This window comes from Herpailurus yagouaroundi, unplaced genomic scaffold (assembly GCF_014898765.1).
Source record: "Herpailurus yagouaroundi ecotype Mexico unplaced genomic scaffold, PumYag 77, whole genome shotgun sequence".
Lineage (NCBI taxonomy): Eukaryota > Metazoa > Chordata > Mammalia > Carnivora > Felidae > Herpailurus > Herpailurus yagouaroundi.
Genome location: NW_024412388.1, coordinates 22,835,204 through 22,840,733, shown reverse-complemented (window position 1 = coordinate 22,840,733; position 5,530 = coordinate 22,835,204). Strand labels below are relative to the sequence as shown.

Here is a 5,530-nt window from a genome sequence, read left to right as displayed (position 1 = left end):
TGCCCATTTTCCAATAAGTTAAGTGGGTTTGTCGATTCCCTTAATCTTTATCTTTCTGATGAGTGGAAAGCAAGCCTCTCTTTGGATACGCCTTTCTTTGATTAGCAGAGAAATTAAACATCTTTTCATCTGTTTATTGGCTACTTGAATCTCCTTTTGCGGATTGCCCGTTTGGGCAGTGAGCACGTCAATCTGGTTGTTTTATGAGAATGCTTCGTGTAGCAACGCTGTGCGTGATGTGGACTGACGGCTCTTTGACTTTGGGCTTGGTCGTATGGCTCCCTTTGGCCAATGGAATGTTAGCAGATGTGACTTGGGCATAGCTTTTAATTTTTTTTAATGTTTCACTTGTTGTTGAGAGAGAGAGAGAAAGAGAGAGAGAATATGAGCAGGGGAGGGGCAGAGAGAGAAGGAGACACAGAATCCGAAGCAGGCTCCAGGCTCTGAGCTGTCAGCACAGAGCCCGACGTGGGACTCGAACCCACGAACTGTGAGATCACGACCTGAGCTGAAAGCGGACGCTTAATCGACTGAGCCACCCAGGCGCCCCAGGTATAGGTTTTAAATGCATGTGGCCAATCTTGCCCTCTTGTGCTTCTGCAGACCCTATAAGGAGATCATGCCTTGGCTGGACTGCGGGTCTCAGAGGAATGAAACACTCATGGAACCAACCTGACCCAGCCTAACTGAGATCAGCAGGGCCATAGCGGCCGCCCCACAGACACGGTGAAAAGAAATGACCGCTGTCTTAAGTCAGAGAGTTTGGGTGGGTTTGCCGTGCACCTGCACTATGACAACGGATGACCGACCTACCCGTGTGAGCTGGTATGTGCCACCCTGTTCTCTGACCCTCAGTTTCTTTGGATGTGGCATAAAAGAGATGATCACTGAGCAAGTTTTAGGGTCTCTTCCAATACTAAGGTTCTGGGTTCCGATACGAGATTAGGTGGTGAGAAGGCTGGAGGGTGCGAGAGCCCAGCACAGAGGTGCAAAGTTGGCTGCTCAGGAGCGGGAGTGGGGAGTGGGGTGCAGGCTTGTCCCACTGTGGCAGGTGGTCGGGGACATGCCGGGGAGGTGGGCTGGGGTGGAGGGCTGGTGCCCAAGTGCTGGGGCCCCTGCTCCTCGGGAAGCCCTGCTTGTTCACCCCCCACCTGCTCCTGAACCTCTTGCAAAGTGCCTTCTGTCCCCACCCTCCTGCTGCGACTGCCTTCTTCGTAATGACTTCTCACCCCCGAGTCCTCACTCTGGCCCACAGCTTCCTGGAACCTGAGGCTTCTTCCCCACCCTTTGCCTTGGCTTCTGTGGCCCCTTCTCTCCTGGCCCTCCCCTTTCCGTCTGCCCACCTGGTTTCTGTCTCCTTCCCTGAGGCCACTCTGACAGTGTCCCCCCGGGTTCCTTCCTCAGCCTAGTAATGACTGTGGAATCCAGGGACTGAGCTCTTGTCCCCTCTCACCGCTGCCCCCTCCCACGGTTCATGGTCCCGGTCGGTCTCTCGGCACATCCTGGCCCCCCGGCCTGTGATGTGAGAGATGCTCCCTTGTTCAACCTGCAAATAGCCTTTGCCTTGGAGCGCGTTTGCTCCACGAATGAGCCCATGGCTCCTCCAAGCCCCGCTCCTGGGCTCGAAAACCGTCCCTTGACAGTTTTCATACACCTGCGCCCATCCCACAAGTACGGGTCCTGTCCCCTCCCCACCCCAGTGAGACCCAGACCCCTCGTGACGAGCCCTTATGGCAAGACAGCCAGGACTTATCGTCGCCAGTGCCTCCCTTACAGAGGGGATGTGAGGCTGGAGGCAGCACGTTCAAGGACAAAGAGGATGAACTGGGCAGCAGACCCCCTTGGCTTTGAATTCTGGCTCCATCATTTGCTGGTTGGGAAGAACTCCCAGCCGCCGATCACACACACACACACACACACACACACACACACACCCCGCAGTGTCTGACACAGGACTCACTGAATGAGCCCACCCTCCCCGGAAGCCATTCCTACTTTGATGTTTAGCATGTCGCCTGTTTTCTTCAAACGAAGCGCATTGCTTGCCGATAGCTGGCCCAAAGCTGACTTGGCCTCTGAACTCCTGGTCCAGCGCCTGCCACAAAGCAGGTGCCCGTGAGACGTGGGCGGGAGCAGCAGAACACGGTAGAATTCTCTGAACACTCCGTGTGCGTGTGTTCTGTTCCTCAGCAACACTGCGCACGCCCCGCACCTCCTTGCTCCGCCTTGCACGACCCTCATCCCCATCACGTTGGTCGTTACCACTTGGGGTTTTCCTGGTTTCACTTGAGTGATCTCCCGAAGCGGATTCTCCACTTCGCTGGTGGACGTCGTTCCAGTTCTGATGGGTCTTCTGGCTGGTTGTTAGGTGACATTCACCTCTGCAAGGCCTTCTCTTGTCCCATCTGTCTCCAAAGAGGGACGGCCGCTCATTACTCTTCTCTCACCCGGGGACCTCCATTGATAATTGCCTTTGAACCTCGACGCTTTCGGTTCTGCTTGGGTGGTTTCTCACCCCGCCCCGGGTCTCGGGCAATCCCTCATGATGGGTGATTTCTTCTCTCTTTTGCTCGTGTCCCATTTGTCTTGTTAGCAGGGAGGCACTTCCTGTGTGGGGCTCCTGTGTGACCGGTCGCCACTCTGGTGGGGCAGCCATCTATGGTGGGGGGGGGGGTGGAGGGGAGGGAGCTGAGTTGTCTTTAAGTTCGATTTGGGTTCATTGCCCCAGACACCTGCAGAGCAAAGGCATTATTTCCCGTGCCCTGGAGGCCTGTCTCCACTTCCAGGGCAAGGAGGGGGATGTGTTCCCGGAAAACCCAGTAGGTCTCCAGGTCAGGCGTCTTTCCCAGGGGACCAGGAGTGGAGAGTGTCATTGGCTTGCCAGCCTGCTGCTGGCTCGGCTCATCACCCCGCCATGCTGACCTGCAGAACTGAGTCCCGTGAACTCACCTGTCCTCTCTCTGATCAAAAGGTCACCGCCAGCTCTTCAAGGACCGTGGAGGTGAGGTTTCGCCTTTCCTGACTAGAGCTCAACGATTCCATCCCGTGAGTGGATAGGACCCGAAGCGGTGCGGTCACCTCTTACTCCACGTCCCCACCCCACCCCCAACCCCGGGGGCTCCTCTCTCAGCCCAGGCCCAGGGCCTGACCCCTGTCATCTCCTGGCTTGCGCCCCCGGAGCCCACGGCACCATCGTTCTCTCCTGCATCGTGGTAATGGTAGCCCCCTCCCCTGCCCGGTTCCCTTGCACCCCTCTCACCCATTCGTTCTTCTCGACCCTGCGAGCGGGGCGAGCCTGTGAGGATGGGAGGCCCACATCCTGCTGTGGCTCCCCATTGCACTCAGTGTGGAGCCCATAGGTGCACAGTGGCCCGTGGTCTGTACCCCCACCATGGCCTCTGAAGCAGTCCCTCTCCCTGGCTCTCTGCACTGGCTGTTCCACCGCCTGGAATGTTCTTCCCCAGCGTCTGCCTGGCCACCTTCCCGCCCTCCTGCATGTCTGACATCCGTGTTCGTTTGCTAGTGCTGCGTGCCAGCACCACACCAGGTGGCTCAAGCAACAGCCGTTTACCATCTCCCAGGCCTGGAGGCTGCAAGTCCGAGGTCAAGGTGCTGCTTGACTTGGTTCCTTGTGAGGCTGTGAGGAGAATCTGTCTCAGCCCCTCCTGTCTCCTGGCAGGCTCCTGGCCACCTTTGGCGTCCTTCGGCTTGTAATGCATCACCCCCACAGCTGCCTCCAGCCTCGCACGGCACTCGCCCTGCAGGTGTCTGTCCCAGGATCGCCCTTTAGCTGAGGACACCGGTCGTTCCGGACGGAAGCCCATTCTGAGGACCTCATTTTAACTTGATGACCGCAGCAACGACCCTCCCTCCAAATAAGGTCACGTTCTGAGGTGCTGGGGGTTAGCCCTTCAGCATGAATATGGCTTTGGGGGAGACACAGTTTAATCTGGAGCAGTCAGCCTGACATCGAGGCACAGATTTTCCTCCGAATCTAAAACTGCGCCACTGGCCTTAACCTTCTGATCCCCAGCCACTCAGCCTTTGGTTCTACTTGTATCATTAAAGATAGGTTTGTCATTGTTTTTTCCCTCCAGCTTTTCATTGCCTTTTTTTTTTTTTCTGTTTTCAGTGAGTTTCCATCCTAAATCAAACCAGAACAAACATTACCCATGTCTCCGGGGGCCATCTTCCCCGGCCCGGTGCCCCTCACATTGCCCGTCCTGTGCTGGCCTCATCCCTCCACTCCGTGCCTGGCCCAGCCCGTATGGACTCTGTGGGTGCATGGGTGCAGCACAGGTGGCCCTGGCCACGGGGCCAAGGTGGGAAGAGCAGTGCCTTCAAAGCTGACAGAGGCCACTCATGGGCACCGATGACCCCCAACTTCAGCCCAGATGCAGGGACACCCACCCTCTTCTCGGCCGGCCTTGCAGAGCTCTCTTTCCTCCTTCAACAATGCGACCGATATGCCTTATGAAAATACCTTTATTCTCTGGCTGGGGCGTGAGAGGCAGAGTTTCCCCACTGCCATCAACTCTATTTTGAAATCCGTCCGGCCTCCGGGGGTCAGTGTCCAGCTGGAAGGACAATTATTATCACGGAGAACCTGGGTCCCAATGCACCGGCAATGTCTTCTCTCCCGCTCGCGGAACGAGGTCTCCCCTCCGGCTCTGCTGGGGCCTGGCCGCCCCTTTGAGTCATTATTGATTGATGTCCTGTTGGTCCCCCCCGGTTGTACTCACGGTGGCAGGGGTGAGGCTCTGGTTCTGTGTGAGGAGCCATGGTGCGCAGGGAGGGAGGCATGCCTACGCCTCAGTCCCCGGAGATCATGGGAGGAAGGGAGATGTCAAACAGTAGACATGCTAGAGATCCTACTCAAGGCCTCCCTTCTCCCTCCCCGGATCAGCAGGTCCCAAATGCCCCCCAGATTGTTCACCTCTGCCATTGCCAGCCTGGAGCCTCCACTCAGCCCCCTCACTGGCTCCCGGCTTCCTCCCTGCCCCCAGAGTCTGCTACTCTCTCCGTTCAGCAGCCCAGTGATCAGACCATCTTCCTCTCCCATGAGAACACTGCAGACACAGGTGGCCTCGCCAGAGACTAAAGAAGCTTAAGCATCAGGGACTCCTCACCCTCCACACCCCTTCTGAGGCCCCGGTGGGGCCCCAAGCCCTGTGGTTAATAAGCATTGTCAACTCAAAGATTAATTAGGATTATCACTGTAAGGAAAACTGGCTGGGCCCATGAAAGCTCACTGCCCACATATAAAAGGATCTTGACAGGTTCCCCAGATTTGATGAGAATCCCGAAAATTTGCATGACATAATCCATCGCGAGTCGTAAAGGTGAAAACGTGTTAACTCTGTCAATGTAGAAAGCCATTACGATCAGACTCCTCAGGAGGACAACCTGACTTCACTTCCCCGTCTCTCCACAGAAAATGACATTACAAAAATCATTGTCTTACGAAGACGGGAACAGGGCGGACGTGGCCCAAACAGTTCGGGGTTGGGGGGCGAGAGGGTGGGGGGGG

General features: G+C 56.5%; 1 long non-coding RNA gene across 2 annotated transcripts in view; it reads left to right on the top strand.

Moving 5' to 3' along the window:
* The first annotated feature begins 2,220 nt into the window (after positions 1-2,220).
* The window catches only part of LOC121018210 (uncharacterized), a 4,627-nt gene continuing 1,317 nt past the window's right edge, over positions 2,221-5,530 (top strand). The window contains exons 1-3 of one of the 2 annotated variants that reach the window (XR_005785086.1): positions 2,221-2,368; positions 2,972-3,045; positions 3,680-4,090. This is a non-coding gene — a long non-coding RNA (uncharacterized LOC121018210). Of the gene's footprint in view, positions 2,369-2,971; positions 3,046-3,679; positions 4,091-5,530 lie in introns of those variants that run through there. The other variant, XR_005785085.1, reaches the window with a different exon arrangement.